The sequence below is a fragment of the Lactuca sativa genome, chromosome 9, assembly GCF_002870075.4.
Source record: "Lactuca sativa cultivar Salinas chromosome 9, Lsat_Salinas_v11, whole genome shotgun sequence".
Classification (NCBI taxonomy): Eukaryota; Viridiplantae; Streptophyta; class Magnoliopsida; order Asterales; family Asteraceae; genus Lactuca; species Lactuca sativa.
In genome coordinates this window covers 215,615,243-215,634,057 of record NC_056631.2, presented here as the reverse complement: position 1 = coordinate 215,634,057, position 18,815 = coordinate 215,615,243, and positions in this window count along the sequence as shown.

Below are 18,815 nucleotides of genomic sequence, written 5' to 3'. Positions count from 1 at the left end.
TATATATATATATATATATATAATCGTCATCTTTATGACTTTTAATCTTAACATGTGTTAATATAGCATTTTACTCAAAATCTTGTGATTTTTAATATTCATTAATTGATATATCACAACGAGAGGTAATTATGTCATTTATAGCACTCTATTATAACTTACGTGCTTTATTAAAGATTTATACATTTTAGATTTGCTATTTCCTAAACATTTGACCAATAATAAAGTATGATGCTATTTTGTGTATAAACTTGAAAATCATCAAACTTTAATAGACACACAATATATTGAAAGCAATATATAAAAAATCTGTTATTGAAAGCAATATATAAAAAATCTGATTTTTTTAGGATTTCAATTGATTTAGAATTATTTTGGTTGTACCATTTTGAAAGATATTTAGAGTATATTGCAAGATATACATATACATGTGTGTATTTGGAGGGTTAGGAAAACTTTGTACATTCATGTGTCTTGTACATACCCACTCATATTTGAAATACATTTTGATAAAATTAAAAGATATACGAAGGTATTAAGAAGATACAAAAGTACATGCAATGTACTTTCAATATTTAATGAGGAAATCGTCACCCGTTTTATCGATTCTTATGTTAATAGATCCTGTCATATAAAAATATTTATGAAGGAACCTGCTTATTTTTCCAGTCGTGGTGATTCCAGAAACGAAGACGAAATTCAATTCGGATATACCGAGCTCCGTGAATTAACGTTTAAAGTTTCCCGATTAATTAGATCTGATTTGACAGAATTTACGAATCTGACTTTGGTCAAGATTAAAAATGTGATAAAAATGAAATAAAATAATATATCATAATCTTAGTTCAAAAACGTGCTCATAAATAATTTACGAGGCTTGTTGCTATCCCAAACAAAACAGTGTACAATTCGTTTCAAGAAATCAGATAAATACTGATTTTTCTAACTTTAAAGAGGCGTAACATTCACATACAACCACCGTTTTGGATGTTCATTATATCCACGGAATCAGGAGAACGTAGTCTATTAAAATTTCGTATCCATAATTCTCAAATAAACTTAATGAAAAAAAATTTATTTTAACGCCACAAATAGATTTAATTTTGTTGATTTTCAATTCAATCTTCAACGATAGACGTTTTGAGCTGTTTCAGATGCTCTAAAATAAGTTATGAATATAATATCTTTAATATACATCATAAACATATAATTACACACAATTGGTCATTAATACATATTGGTTCACGGTGGTTTGACCGCCAAAATCTGACCGATTTTTACGAATTGTTACACTCGCTCACACATATCAAGGTTTAGGGTTGTAAGGCATTCTTAAGACAAGAGACGCGTGTAAAATTGAACCCGGATATGACAAGTGTTATTTTATTGGCTACCCACAAAAGTCCTTTGGATACTTGTTCTACAAACCTAGTGAGAACATGGTCTTTGTAGCTTGAATGAAGTCTTTTGCAACAGAGATCTCATATTCAAATATGATAGTGGGAGTGCTATTGATCTTGAAGAAATTCAAGAGTCATCTAATGAAGGAACCTCTGACAACACTAGCACTCAACTTGAGGAAGAAATTCCAGTTGATCCAGTTAACAACACATTACCCCCTCATCAATCTAGTAGCATTAGCATGCCACCCACATCCTATGGTTAGTACGTCAGATGGTGATATGTTTAGTAGTGATAAAAACAACATTGGTAAATTTGGATGAACCTAATAACTATAATGAAGCAATGGCAGGCCCTGAGGCTGCTAGATGGAAGGAGGCAATGGAGAGTGAGATTCAGTCCATGTATGATAATCAAGTGTGGAACTTGGTTGATCATATACCTGGTCCTAAGGTAGTCGGGTGCAAATGGATCTTCAAGAAGAAGACCGACATGGATAGTAAAGTACACACTTTAAAAGATAGGATTTTGCAAAGGGTTGTCCTTAAACCCAATGGATTGTCTCTGATGAGACCTTTTCACCAGTATCTAAGATAAAGTTTATCAGGATTATGTTTGCTATAGCTACATTTCATGATTATGAAATTTGGCAGATGGATGTAAAAACCGCTTTCCTTAACGGGAAGTTATATGGGGATGTCTACATAAGTTAGCCAGAGGGTTTTGTACATGCCAACTTTCATGATAGTGTGTAAGCTTGAGAAATCCATTTATAGATTGAAACAAGCAGCTCGCACCTGAAATCTTTACTTCCATGGGAAAGTCAAAGAGTTTGGGTGGGTTCTCTAGGAGCAAAGATGAGTCATGTGTATATGTCAAAGCTAGTGGGAGTATAGTGAATTTACTGGTGTTGTATGTTGATGACATACTTATTATAGGAAACAACGTTCCAACTTTCCATGAAGTCAAGTCTTGGCTTGGGAAGTGTTTCTCTATGATAGATCTAGGGGAAGCAACCTATATTATGGGAATAAGGATTCATCATGATAGAAAGAATCGCCTTATTGGTCTTAGCCAGAGTACATATTTTGGATAAAATACTAAATCGTTTCAGTATGGGGAACTCAAAGAAAGGAGAATTGCCTATTCATAGTACTATCAAGTTGAGTAAGACTTAATGTCCCAGTATTGATGAAGAGATATCTAACATGAGTCGAGTCCCATATGCTTTGGTTGTAGGATCAATCATGTATGCAATGGCAAGTACTCTCCTTGATGTGTCTTATGCTTTGAGCATGGTTAATCGATTTCAGGGAAATCCTGTCAGAGCCCATTGGATTGCAGTGAAGAATATTCTTAAGTATCTGCGTAGAACAAAAGATATGTTCCTAGTTCTTGGTGGCAGTGATACGTTAAGAGTTATTGGTTATAGTGACACCAACTTTCAAATAGAGTGAGACAACTTTTGTTCATAGTCTGAGTGGGTGTTCTTATTAAATGGGGGAGCGGTTACTTGGAAAAGTTCCAAGCAAGACACGATGGCTGATTCCACCTATGAGTCATAGTACATTGCAACGAGTGAAGTATCGAAGGAAGTGGCTTGGCTAAAGAACTTTATTACAGATCTTGGAGTCATTCCAACTATTCATACACAGATGTAACTATTTTTTGATAATAAAGGTGTGGTTGCTTTGACAAAAGAACCAAAAGATCATGGTAGATCCTAACACATCGACAGAAAGTAACATTATATTTGACATATGGTAAAAGAAGGACACCTTCTGGTGAAGAAAGTATTCTTAGAAGATAATGTCGTAGATCCTTTCACAAAAGATTTGATTAGATTCAAACACCACAAGCATGCTTGGAGTATTAGCATAAGAGACAATATTAGTGTAACATCCCGAATTCAGGTGTGTATCTTAAACCCTTCTCATTTTCCCAAGTTGTCAAGTTAAGCCCTTAAATTGAAATATTAGGCAAGCGAGTACGCTGGACGTACTAAAGAGTACGTTGTGCGTACTCACGCGCTTAATTTGGACGCGGACTCGCCTAGGTACGCTGGACGTACCCAGGGTTACGCTGGGCGTAGCGAGCCCAGATGTAAACCCTAATTAGTGGCTTGTGCACAATAAAAGAAATGCTAAGGCCTTATCCTCAGCCGTCATTCCAGAGAGTGAAACCCTAATATAGAGTCCTCCTTAGTTTCTAGCTAGTGTGTTGGTGTTCTAAGCTTTAAAGTGCCATTTCAAGGTGGTGAAAGAGAAGAGCAGGTGTGACAACCTGATATTTCAACTCTTTGTAATGGCCTAATAAGTCAAGTATTGTAACCACTTTTGAGTTAAAGAAATTAACTTTGATAATAAAATGTCCAAAAAGTTTCTATTTAACTACCTACTATGTTTAATATCATTAAACCGGGATCGTACGCAAAAAGAATGCCCAAATCCGGCTTCGTATATTGATGTTAAGATTTTTCCAAGTTCGGCTTAGCAGTAGACAGCTAAAAACTCGAATCGGAGATCGAGCGACTTTTGGCTGGAATGACCTAAACGAGAATCGAAGGTCTCGACAATGGTATTTCAGCGGTGAAAAGTCTGGCAAAGACCGACGTCAGATAAAGAAGTTATGAATTTTTAAAGAAATTCCTTAATCACGTCATTTTATAAATAAATAATAAAAATAATTTCGGAATTTGCCATCGGAGTCTAAACGAAAGTTGTAGAGCGTAGTCTCACCTACGCGTGGATATAAAGACCATCGAAAACGGAGTTCGTATGAAGAAGATATGATTTTTTGAAGTTTATTAAATAAATTATATATAAATTTAATTCAAAATCCGCTAATATCCGAAGGAGGAGTCAGCATCCTCATCCGAGTTACGCGCCGCGTAACTTCGTACGCCCCACGTACGCGAGGACCTTGGTCTCGGTCTGTCCACGTCGCCCCTATGCGAAGCTATCCCCTTTCCGTCCCATCCGAAGCCAAGGCAGTCGAGGACTCGGTCATGCATGACGTACGAGTACGCGCTGCGTACGAGCGTACGCCCCGCGTACCGAGGCGGTTCAGCCCCCTATAAATAGAAATGCGAGGGTTCCCGGAAATTTTGCTCATTCTCTCTCTATTTTCTTGCGTTTTGCCTCGTTTTCCGTGCCCGCACTATCCCGAAGCTCTGGTCTTTTTGCTCAAGTCCCGAGGGTCGATTTTACTCTCGAGATTCCCGAGAATCCCGAGAAAAATCCGTTTCCCGAGATGAAACTCTGCCCGGTTTTCCATCTCGCTATCTTCAAACTTTCAAGTGAGTTCATACCCCTTTATTAACCCTTTTTAATTATTCCAAATGCTTTTATATGCTTTCTAAGGGGGTGAAATACAAGTAAAACACACGACTACTATCGGGTGTTATATATAAAGATTTTTATACACTTTTATTAAGTAGAATCATATGTGATTTATAAACTTTATAGGGAACTCTTGTATACAAAATATATTACAATGCATCCTATCTTTAAAAATATAAATTGTTGTAATGCATATATAAACTAAACATTTTCTTAGATTATATGTATACTTGTGTATCTTAGGCTCTACAAAAATCTATACAGTTATAAAATGTGATTCCTTTTCTAGGCATTTTTCTAAACAAACAAGTCACACTTTTAGAAAACTATAATAGGTATAGTTTTACGAGGATATTGCTAACTTTTACATACTAGAAACATGATTTTCAAGAAGTCACTTTCATCTACAAGAACAAACGAACATTTTAACACGTAAATCTGTTTTTATACCACGGTTTTGTGAGACATAAACTTCACATACATTCGAGTACACATTTCAAGTCCTGTATTATATACCATAATCCCTTGGAGGGGGAGCATGGTGTTTGTGTATAGATCTATACGGGCTTGACAACCCGCGCCCTGACTGTTAGCTACAGTCCACCATTTGGGGTGACAAACGTTATAACATTCCAACGCCTGAATAACGTTGTGTATAGGCATTCCGAGTCAATAGTATGGTTATAAAACTCACATGGGGTATTCAAAATGCATTGATTTACAAGGTTTTCAAACACATTGGTTATTTTACACTTACATACATTTTAGAAACAAACATTGGTCTTAAGAGAAGGCTACTTTTATACTAGTAGAAAATATAGGATTTTCTAAACACAACACAACCAAGGACAAAACATTTAATTTCATACAAACATTTCCATTTAAAATACTTATGAAACTCACCAACTTAAATGCTGATCTACTCTTTCAAAATTACTTGTATGTCCCAGGGAATCAGTAATTTCAGTTATCATTATGCTTTTGATGAAGGGATGCTGCGGCGCCAGTTTAATCTCATATTTTGACATCATAATGTAATTGGTTTTGAACATGTAACTTTTTGACAAATGTAAACTTTCAATTATATATATGATGGTTGTATTGCTTTCTTTACTATGTATTCAATTGTTATGTTACCACATGAAGTCATCCGCCCCCGAACGTTTCCGCCGTTCAGGTTTGGGGGTGTGACAGATTGGTATCAGAGCAATGTTTATAGTGAACTAAGTATATCGGACCATATAAGATATACAAACTATAAATGCTTAAGGGACTAACACTCTCTGACAAAAAAAATTTCTTTTTACGCTTAAGCAGTGTTACGTTTAACTTAAATTGATAGTTCATTTAAGTACAATTACATGCATACAACAAATTATTTTCATGATATCTAACTATACAACAAGTATTTAGACAAGTTGACACTACGATTAAGACTCGATATATGTAATCAGATTTTGGACAAATATAGCGTGATCAACTATATTTGCCCGATATTGGACCAACGTATATCGAGGAATGATCGTAGTAAGCAACAAGTCAAAACTTACCAAACCGTTACTAGAATCAAACACAAGAATTTAAATACTATAGGAGTATTTTCTACCTAAACTAGTTTAACTTACATGTTTTGCAAGTTTCAACTTTATTTAACTCTTATAACCCTATTTCTCGTACAGTCAAATGGCTGGATTTCATCACCCCGGCGACCCCTACTTTCCCAACCGAGGCAACGGAGGATGGGTCGAAGATGATCCCGAAGAGGACGAGGAACCCATAGAAGTGGATGATGACTCCGATACCGACTCAGAACCGGAAGTGATCGATCCACCACCCGTTCAACCTCCCGTCTTCGTAAGGAACTTTCAAGGACCGACTCCCGTCTGGGGAAGTCACCTCCATCATTGGAGCCAACAACAGAACTTACGCCCTCCCTACGGCATGTGCCGGGACTTCTATGATGTCCGCGGCGGAGGTTCGGCTGATCGGGCACTCCCGGTAATGGTGGGTAAGCTAGCCAATCAGTCCTATCAGTCCGGAGTTCAAGCTAGCCGACTCCGGGATGTCAACGTGGAAGTGCAGGTTCACACTTATGACATCCGTAGGCTGGACAAGATACAAGACAATGCTCAACTCCAAACTGAGGCATTCCAAGCACAAATGATTGCAGCCCTCGCTGAACTGAGGGAACAACAAGCCGCTGTTGATAGGCGTCTAATGGAGTCGAAGCAATCAGATGCAGAGTCAAGCTCCAAGCGCAACCTACGTCGCAAGTAGTGCTTGTCAAAGACTCAAATTTTTTTATAGCTTAGGACCTCGGCTAAAAGTCTTTAAATTTCTCGAACTTTGTAATCGGAGACCCTTATAGGGGTCAAATTTTCATGATCGTTGTATCAACTTATATATTAATATAAGTGACAGTATTATTACTACGTTGAGTATTTCGTTCAAACCTTGAAAAGTCTTTGAGAAACCAAATACTTGTTTCATACTTTCAGTCTTACAAATAACTTTCATTCTTCTATTTTAAGACTCATACTAGCATTTGTTGTTGAACTATAGCAATTTAGTTCATGAGACACATTAATTTTCTATTCTATGGAATTCTTATCTTTACCTTTTCAACCTATAGTTGAAGGATGCCTCCGCGTAGGAATCCAAGGCGAAGCAACGGTGGGGAAGCACCTGTACCACCACCACCTCCACCACCTCAATTTGATGTTGTTATGTTCCAAGCAGCAGTCACCGCAGCGGTAGCAGCTGCCATGTCACAGATCAATAACTCGAGTACTAATGGCTCGGGATCTGGCACACACCCATCCAACCATGGCGAGAGTCACAGACCACCCCGAGAATGCACCTATAAGGACTTTACTAATGCCAAGCCCCGGATGTTTTATGGATCTGGTGGTGTGATAGCCCTGAGACAGTGGATTGAAAGGACAGAGTCAGTCTTTGAAATCTGCTCTTGTCCTGAGCACAGCAAGGTCAAATTTGCAACTTTCACCCTTATTGATAGATATTTAACTTGATGGAATGTCCACGTTAAAGTACTTATCCTAATAGTGGCAAACTCCATAAGCTGGGAGAGCCTAAAAGCCATGATGGTGAGAGAATATTGCCCATGGGGAGAGATTCAAAAGCTCGAACATGAACTATGGACTCTCGGAATGGTTGGTACCGACATCCCAACTTATACCAACAGATTCTGCGATCTGGCAATCCTTTGCCCAGATATGATTGCCCCCAAGAGCAAGAAAATAGAAAGGTACATTTGGGGACTGACGCCCCAAATACGATCAAGCGTGTTAGCTTCCAAACCTGACACCTTTGAAAGTGCTAAGGAACTGGCACAATCTCTGATTGACTACGGAGGTCATCAGAACTCAACCGTTTCTGCACCAGAACCACAGAAAGGAAACAAAAACAACAACAACAACAACAAAAACAACAACAACAACAACAACAACAACAACAACAGGAAGAGAGTATGGAATAAAGGGAAAGGTGGGTCTTCCCAAGAATCCGCAAAGAAACAACTGGTTTCAGTGAATGCTGCCACTATACCTACTACAGTCCCTACAAATCCCTACCCCACAAAGCCTTACGTAGGTAACCTTCCAAAGTGCACCAAATGCACTTACCACCACCATGGACCTTGTTGGGAAATGCAGTGCGCCAACTGCAACAGAAAGGGACACACAGCCTATTTCTGCAAGGACCCCGCAAAACCGATCACTCAAGTTCCCAGTACGGGTGTTGGCCAGACTTGCTACGGTTGTGGCGAGGTGGGCCACTACAAGAGGAACTGCCCTAAGGCAGCAGGCACCGGTGGTGTGGGACGAGTTTTGGCGATAGGCCACAACGAAGCTGTAGCTGACCCAACTGTAGTTGCTGGTACGTTCATTCTCAATAATTCATATGCATGCATATTATTCGATAGTGGAGCGGAGAGAAGCTTCGTGAGTCAAAACTTTATTCATTACTTAAACCTAAACCTAGCAAGTTAGAAAAATCATTAACTATAGAGATGGCCAATGGAAAAACCGAAAACACTAACTGCATATACATGGGCTGTACGTTAACTTTAGACGGCCATTCTTTTCCAATCAATCTCATGTCGGTCCAAATTAAAAGTTTCGACGTCATAGTCGGCATGGATTGGTTGAGTCTTCTTCGCGCCGACATCATGTGCTTTGAGAAAGCAGTCCGTCTTAATCTCCCTAACAACGAAACATTAGTTATCTACGGCGACAAATCAATTACAAACCTTCGCATCGTTTCGTGCATCCAAGCTCGAAAGTGCTTGCGGAAGGATTGTCGAGCATTCCTAGCGCACATCGTTGATACAAGTCAAGAACTGAAGGACATCAAGAACATTTCAGTAGTACGCGACTTTCCCGATATCTTTCCAGAAGAACTACTAGGATTACCACCACAACGCCAAGTCGAATTCAGAATCGACTTAGTTCCAGGGGCTACCCCAGTAGCGAAGTCACCTTATCGTCTCGCACCAGCAGAGATGCAGGAACTTTCCAGTCAACTTAATGAACTCCTTCAAAAAGGATTCATAAGACCAAGTTTCTCACCTTGGGGAGCACCGGTCCTGTTTGTAAAGAAGAAAGACGGATCGTTCCGTATGTGCATCGACTACAGAGAGCTGAACAAACTTACTGTCAAGAACCGTTATCCTCTACCCGGTATTAACGACCTATTCGATCAACTTCAAGGAGAAAACTACTTCTCAAAGATAGATCTATGATCCGGATATCACCAATTACAAGTTCTAGAGGGGGATATTCCAAAGACAGCTTTCCGAACTCGTTATGGACACTACGAATTTGTAGTGATGCCGTTCGGATTAACCAACGCACCAGCAATATTTATGGACCTAATGAATAGGGTATGTCGTCCTTACTTGGATCAGTTCGTCATCGTCTTTATAGATGATATACTTGTCTACTCCCGAAGTGAGGAAAAGCATAGTCAGCACCTACGAAAAGTCCTAGAAACACTGCGAACGGAGAAACTCTATGCGAAGTTCTCTAAATGCGAATTTTGGATTCGAAGAGTCGAATTTTTAGGCCACGTTGTTAGCGAGAAAGGGATACATGTGGACCCCTCCAAAATTAAGGCCATTGAGAACTGGTCGGCACCAAAGACACCTACAGAAATTCGTCAATTTCTAGGTCTCGCTGGCTACTATCGCAGATTCATAAAGAACTTCTCTACCATTGCGAAACCTCTTACTACATTAACCCAGAAAGGCGTGGCCTTTGGCTGGGAAGCAAAACAAGAGAAGGCATTCCAGACGCTAAAACAGGCCTTGTGCACCGCACCGATACGATCCCTCCCCGAAGGGATAGAAGACTTCGTAGTGTATTGTGATGCGTCAAATCAAGGACTTGGTTGTGTTCTTATGCAGAGAGGGAAGGTAATTGCTTATGCCTCCCGAAAGCTTAAGACACACGAAGTGAACTATACGACACACGATCTTGAGTTAGGAGCAGTGGTATTTGCTCTAAAGATCTGGAGACACTACTTATACGGAACAAAGAGTACTATTTTCACCGATCACAAGAGCCTTCAACACATTTTCGATCAGAAGGAACTCAACATGCGACAACGACGATGGGTTGAGTTACTAAATGACTATGAATGCGAAATTCGTTATCATCCTGGCAAGGCCAACGTGGTAGCTAACGCCCTCAGTCGAAAGGGATACACTGGTCGGAGGGTCAAATCTCTGACTATGACTATCCATTCCCACTTATCCACACAAATTAAGGCGGCACAAATGGAGGCTTTGCAAACTGAAAATGTGGCGGGTGAATCCCTGCGAGGAATGGAAAAGAATCTAGAAGTCAAGGGTGGCGGAGCCTACTATCTCATGGACCGAATCTGGACCCCGAAACATGGTGGTTTCAGAAACGTAGTCATGACCGAAGCACACAACTCAAGATATTCCGTTCACCCCGGTTCAGATAAAATGTATCTGGATCTTAAGAAACTGTACTGGTGGCCTAACATGAAAGCAGAAATCGCTACCTTCGTAAGTAAATGCCTTACTTGCGCTAAGGTTAAGGTCGAGTATCAGAAACCGTCAGGATTACTACAACAACCAGAGATACCAGAATGGAAATGGGAGCGGATTACTATGGACTTCATAACCAAGTTACCCAAGACGATGAGTGGACTCGATACCATATGGGTCATCGTCGACAGATTAACCAAATCCGCAAATTTCCTACCCATCAAGGAGACTGACAAAATGGAAAAGCTTACAAGAACTTACTTAAGGGAAGTAGTGCGACTGCATGGTGTTCCGATATCCATTATCTCCGATAGAGATAGTAGATTCACTTCAAGATTCTAGCAGTCACTACAAAGTTCCCTGGGGACTAGGCTAGACATGAGTACAGCCTACCACCCACAAACAGACGGAAAAAGTGAGAGAACGATACAAACTTTAGAAGATATGCTAAGAGCATGTGTGATTGACTTTGGAAAGGCATGGGATATCCATTTACCCCTTGTCGAATTTTCATACAACAATAGTTATCATACAAGCATAAAGGCTGCTCCGTTTGAAGCCCTCTATGGTCGAAAGTGCAGATCCCCTCTGTGCTGGACTGAAGTTGGCGATACCCAGTTAGCTAGAGGAAGAGTTCCTGAAAGCACTCTCACCGGTCCGGAAATCATACAAGAAACGACAGAGAAGATCGTTCAGATTCGTGAACGATTGAAAGCCTCTAGAGACCGACAGAAAAGCTACGCTGACCAAAGGAGGAAACCTTTGGAATTCCAGGTAGGAGACAATGTTTTATTAAAGGTCTCACCGTGGAAGGGTTTAATACGCTTTGGAAAGCGTGGGAAACTAAATCCAAGATACATAGGGCCTTTCGAGATTCTTGCCAGAATCGGCCCTGTGGCTTACAAGCTTAACCTACCGCGTGAACTTAGCAACATACATCCAACCTTCCACGTCTCGAACTTGAAAAAGTGTCTGTCCGATGAGACTCTTGTTATTCCACTCGACGAGATCGAGATCAACGAGAGCCTTAACTTTGTGGAAGAACCGGTAGAAATCATGGACCGAGAGGTCAACCAAACAAAACAAAGTCGCATACCCATCGTGAAGGTTCGCTGGAACGCCAAGCGGGGACCTGAATTCACATGGGAACGTGAAGATCAGATGAAACAAAAGTACCCTCATCTCTTTCATGTTCACTAGTATCTTTACTACTTTAAATTTCGGGATGAAATTCCCTCTAACGAGGGGATGATGTGACAACCCGATATTTCAACTCTTTGTAATGGCCTAATAAGTCAAGTATTGTAACCACTTTTGAGTTAAAGAAATTAACTTTGATAATAAAATGTCCAAAAAGTTTCTATTTAACTACCTACTATGTTTAATATCATTAAACTGGGATCGTACGCAAAAAGAATACCCAAATCCGGCTTCGTATATTGAAGTTAAGATTTTTCCAAGTTTGGCTTACCAGCAGACAGCTAAAAACTCAAATCGGAGATCGAGCGACTTTTGGCCGGAATGACCTAAACGAGAATCGAAGGTCTCGACAATGGTATTTCAGCAGTGAAAAGTCTGGCAAAAACCGACGTCAGATAAAGAAGTTACGAATTTTTAAAGAAATTCCTTAATCACGTCATTTTTTAAATAAATAATAAAAATAATTTCGGAATTTGCCAACGGAGTCTAAACGAAAGTTGTAGAGCGTAGTCTCACCTACGCGTGGATATAAAGACCTTCGAAAACGGAGTTCGTATGAAGAAGATATGATTTTTGAAGTTTATTAAATAAATTATATATAAATTTAATTCAAAATCCGGTAATATCCGAAGGAGGAGTCAGCGTCCTCATCCGAGTTACGCACCGCGTAACCTCGTATGCCCCGCGTACGCGAGGGCCTTGGTCTCGGTCCGTCCACGTCGCCCCTATGCGAAGCTATCCCTTTCCGTCCCATCCGAAGCCGAGGCAGTCGAGGACTCGGTCATGCATGACGTACGAGTACGCACTGCGTACGAGCGTACGCCCCGCGTACCAAGGCGGTTCAGCCCCCTATAAATAGAAATGCGAGGGTTCCTGGAAATTTTGCTCATTCTCTCTCTATTTTCTTGCGTTTTGCCTCGTTTTCCGTGCCCACACTACCCCGAAGCTCTGGTCTTTTTGCTCAAGTCCCGAGGGTCGATTTTACTCCCGAAATTCCCGAGAATCCCGAGAAAAATCCGTTTCCCGAGACGAAACTCTGCCCGGTTTTCCATCTCGCTATCTTCAAACTTTCAAGTGAGTTCATACCCCTTTATTAACCCTTTTTAATTATTCCAAATGCTTTTATATGCTTTCTAAGGGGGGGAAATACAAGTAAAACACACGACTACTATCGGGTGTTATATATAAAGATTTTTATACACTTTTATTAAGTAGAATCATATGTGATTTATAAACTTTATAGGGAACTCTTGTATACAAAATATATTACAATGGAATCCTATCTTTAAAAATATAAATTGTTGTAATGCATGTATAAACTAAACATTTTCTTAGATTATATGTATACTTGTGTATCTTAGGCTCTACAAAAATCTATACAGTTATAAAATGTGATTCCTTTTCTAGGCATTTTTCTAAACAAACAAGTCACACTTTTAGAAACCAATAATAGGTATAGTTGTACGAGGATATTGCTAACATTTACATACTAGAAACATGATTTTCAAGAAGTCACTTTCATATACAAGAACAAACGAACATTTTAACACGTAAATCTGTTTTTATAGCACGGTTTTGTGAGACATAAACTTCACGTACGTTCGAGTACACATTTCAAGTCCTGTATTATATACCATAATCCCTTGGAGGGGGAGCATGGTGTTTGTGTATAGATCTATATAGGCTTGACAACCCGCGCCCTGACTGTTAGCTACAGTCCACCATTTGGGGTGACAAACATCATAACATTCCAACGCCTGAAGAACGTTGTGTATAGGCATCCCGAGTCAATAGTATGGTTATAAAACTCACATGGGGTATTCAAAATGCATTGATTTACAAGGTTTTCAAACACATTGGTTATTTTACACTTACATACATTTTAGAAACAAACATTGGTCTTGAGAGAAGGCTACTTTTATACTAGTAGAAAATATAGGATTTTCTAAACACAAGACAACCAAGGACAAAACATTTCATTTCATACAAACATTGCCATTTAAAATACTTATGAAACTCACTAGCTTAAATGCCGATCTACTCTTTCAAAATTACTTGTATGTCCCAGGGAATCAGTAATTTCAGGTATCATTATGCTTTTGGTGAAGGGATGCTGCGGCGCCAGTTTAATCTCATATTTTGACATCATATTGTAATTGGTTTTGAACGTGTAAATTTTTGACAAATGTAAACTTTCAATTATATATATGATGGTTGTATTGCTTTCTTTACTATGTATTCAATTGTTACGTTACCACATGAAGTCATCCGCCCCCGAATGTTTCCGCCGTTCAGGTTTGGGGGTGTGACAACAGGCCATTTTGGAAGCTAGGAGTTGGTGGTCAAGAGTAGATATTAGCTTCTAAGAGGTTGGAGCTTCTTTCTGAGATAAAAAGCTCAAAACTTTTCTTGCCATTTGTGTTGTGTACTTCTTGGACCAATTTTTAGGGTTTTTGGTCCCAAGGTGGAGACTTTATGAGCAAATAGTCTCTATTGGCCTAGATCCACCATATTTCAGGACTATAAGAGTTGTATGTTCATAAAAATGCAATCTTGGATGTGAATATTGAGCCATGCATGAGATCTAGACCTTTTGAGGAAGAAGGAAAGGTGTTAGAGTGTGTAGGGACCTTTACAGCCATGCAAAGGCTTAAAGGTTCCGATTTTATGGGATAAGAGGCTTAGGGAGAGTCGGATCTAGAAGTTGAATGAGTATCTTAACCGTTTAAGACCAAAATCCAAGGAAAGGCTGAAACTGAAACTTACGTTGGGAGTAACTCTTAGTACGTGCAGCGTAAGGGGTTGACACCCCGAATGTGGTTCGCCGACGTACGACTCATGTACAGAGAAGGTACGCGCCGCGTACTGCCTCCTGTTGACTTCCGTTGACTTTTAGGGTTTTGGTCAACCTTTAGACTTTGGGGCTGGGAGGGGTGAAATGGTCTTTTACCCTTCTATGGAATTGTAGAGAGGATTTAATCTATCCTTTGAGAGCCATTATTTATTTGAGAGTGTGTTTATGTGTTTATGCGAGGGCTAGACTAGTGTGTTCGTGTGCGAGATTATCCAAGATACCCGAAGTGAGTCTTCTCACTATACATTACCTAGAGTGGTATATATGTGTAGACCGGAGGGTCATGTGTGCTATGTGTATGTATGAGATTATGTGCAATGTGATATATGTATGCCATATGATTGTATAGACTGGACCAGAGGGTCCAACGATATAGACCGGATCGAAGGGTCCAACGATACAGACCGGGCTGAAGGGCCCAATGAGGTATGACCGAACCAGAGGGTCCAACGAGCTACAGGATTGGAGGGTCTTGCTGAGACAGATCGACCAGAGGGTCGTACTGTAGCCTCGACAGGCGTATGTGTTGTATATGGTATTTTGGGGAACTCACAGTTTAGTACAGCCATAGGACAATGGCATTTTCTTAGCTAAAGGTAGATCAGAAAATGAAAACTCTAAACCTTGTGCTTACAGTGTTTGTGTGATGTGTTTCAGGTACCAGTGAGGATCGCGGGAAGGCGTCGGCATGACCAGTACACACTATCGGAGTTTCATATATTTGATCTTGGGATATGATTTTATGGATTTGTTATGTGATACATTGAGAATTGGGAATTTCTATGAATGAAATTGCATTATTAAAAAGTGAAAATTGTTTTGAAATTTACGTTGTTACTAGTTGGTATCAAAGCCTTGGTTTGAGGGATTCGGATGCACCTTCAGGCGTGTCTGAACTCAAACTGAGGATTTGAGAAATTTTTTAATAAAATAAACAATTTTTCTAAAGAAGTAAAAGAGAAAAACAGGAGAAAGTAGTGTGTACGGTCAGCCAGCGCCCGGATGGTGATTTCCCAAAATACCCTTGCATTATGTGTTATGAGATATGATTATGATATGATATGCATGTTAGAGTAGGCTGGGTATTCATATTAGGACTAGAGTGGCCTGATTTGTGATGCCTTAGCCTAGGGAGATTTCTGCTACTATTAGATGCTTGAGAGTGAGTAGGTAGCAGTGAGGGGCTTATGAAAGGTCTACCGAAGGGTAGCCTATGCTAGTGAGATGTAGAGTACTTGTGATCTGGGATATGTCACACCCCCAAACCAGAATGGCGGAAAATTTGGGGGTGGATGACTTCACGTAGTGTCACAACCATTGAATATTGTAAAGAAAGTAACACAACCATCATATATATATATATATATATATATATATATATATATATAATGAAAACGTATGTTGTTGGATTATACATATTAGCAAAGGAATATTACAATATGATGATAAATGTTCAATAATAAAACATCCTTAGTGTTCCCTTCTCCAAAAGCTGATGGTTACCTGTATTACTGATTCCCTGAGAAATACAAGTGGTTTCGAAAAAGTGTCAACAATTAAGTTGGTGAGTTCATAAGAGTTTTGCATTGAAAAGTATGTCCTTTTTGATAGTAAATCGATGAACGAGGTTTTCAGAAAATCCAATATTTTCTATAAATGATTTTGAAAAGTTTCCAGTGTTGGAGTGCATTAGTGTTTTCCATACTTGAATAATAAGGATAAAATTTGTGTTAACAATAAAATGGAAAACTGAATGCATATATGAATCTCGTAAATCAAACATGTTTTTATACTTTAATGTGAGTTTTATAACCATACTATTGACACTGACGGCCTGTAACAACATTCTTCAGGTGTTGTAGTGTTATGACATTTGTCACCCCAGACCTGCCGGTCTAACTATAGCTAATAGTTTAGGTGCGGGGTTGTCAATCCCGTATAGATCTATATACAAGTATCACGCTCTCTCTCCAAGAGATTATGGTATATAATACAGGACTTGAAATGCATACATACGAGTACGTTGAAGTTTAAATGTCTCACATTACTTGGTAAACAGATTTACGATAATAAAGACTTTACTTCTTTTGAAAGTATTTCATTTGTCGAGATGTATATGTATATGTATGAATAACTGGAATACTATACTCATTATAGTTTCTCAAAAGTATGTTCCCATTTGGTAATAACAACTTGGTGATATAGTAGCCCTTTAAACATAAAGTTATTTTTGTATCAAAACCTTATAAGAACGATATTATAATTATGTTTATAAAATGATACTTTGATTTGTAATGTACTTGTATTCCCCCCCCCCCCTAAAACGTGAAAAGAATTGAAAAGTAGGGGTATGAACTCACTTGTTAAGTTTGAAGAGAGAGGTTAGAGTTGAGCAGAGTTTTGACCGCGGAAAGTTGTGTTTTTGGGCTCTCGGGAATCTCTGCAGCGTAGATCTTTCGTCGGGTGCTCGAGTGCGGAAACCGAGGTAAGGGAATGGCTCTGGAGCTGGGAGAATGACTGAGGGATTGTGAAAGAGTGCCAAAACTCGAAGCTCAACCTCTCTATTTATAGTGCTCGAGGAGTAAGTACGCGGGGCGTAATCACGTACGCGGCGCGTACCTCGTTACGCTGGGCGTAATATGGCGTCATGGCTTACGACTCCTGGCTAGCTAAGCGTAGAGGGGGCGGGCCGATGGGACTCGACTCTGGGCCTAGTACACGGGGCGTACTCCCAGAGAACGCGGGGCGTAATCCGGCCTGTCCGCTTCTAAATTCCGTAACTTTTGCGTACGAGCTCCGTTTTTCGTGTTCTTTATATCCACGCGTAGGTGAGATTATGCTCTACAACTTTCATTTAGACTCCGTCGGCTAGTTTTGAATTTATTTTTAATGATATATTTTCAATAGGCCGGGCCTCCTAAAGCTCGTTAAAAATTCATAGGTTCTTTACTCGACGTCGGTTTTCGTTTGTCTTTTTATCGTTTTATTACTACTGTGGAGATATTCAACTTCCGTTTAGGTGGCGATAGCTAAATAACACTCAATCTTCAACTTGAGTTTTTAGCCCTCTACTACTGTTACGAAACTTAGGAAATTCGTAACTTCTTCATACGAAGTCCAATTTGGGCGATCTTTTTATGCACGCTCACCTTTCAACGAGATCTACGACTTTTGTTTAGACACTTAAGGCTAAAATGCATTTTATTGAGATTTTACTTTTTACGTCAAATAATGTTTTAATGTCGTGTCGTAAATATACGAGTGGTTATACTTTCTACAATATAACCCGGTTTTGAGCGTTCTTTATGTTTTTTGGAAACCTTGGCATGATATCTGATATTTGATGCATCCCAACTTAGATACTTGAACACTTTATTTTCGAGGTTAGTTTCGTTGTATTTGGCTTTCGAGTGTTACAATGCTTTTGGAAAATATAGGGTTGTCACAGGATCCAATGAGGAGGACTTGGGGTGAATACAGATGCGGTGTGGATGGTAGTATAAGGGCCCGTACTACCGAAGACACCGTATTAGTGCGCAGTCCAAGTAAGAATCCTTAGGGTACTAGGAAACAAGTAGGGTTGAGTTATCGAGTGCGAGTATGCTTGAATGGATCTCTGATATTTTGTGTTGTATTTCAGAGAGACATCATGGTGGGGACATGCCACATACCAGATAGTAGTGGTGTTAGTGATGAAGAGATCCACAGACTGATTCATGAGGAGGTGACTGTTGCCATCCGAGCCGAGATACCTAAGATGTTTGGGTCTATCAAGACCACTCTGATCGAGACTTTTGACGAGTGCTATGTTGCTCTTACTGATGTTGTTGTTGCTACGGCCACCGCAGTCATCGCTGCTGCGAGACCGCATGGGGGTGACTCGTTGCTGTACCGACAATTCAGCAACACGAAGCCACCAGAGTTCAACGGGACACAAAATCCGATCGCTGTGATGAGATGGATTTCTAACATCAAGGGATGATTC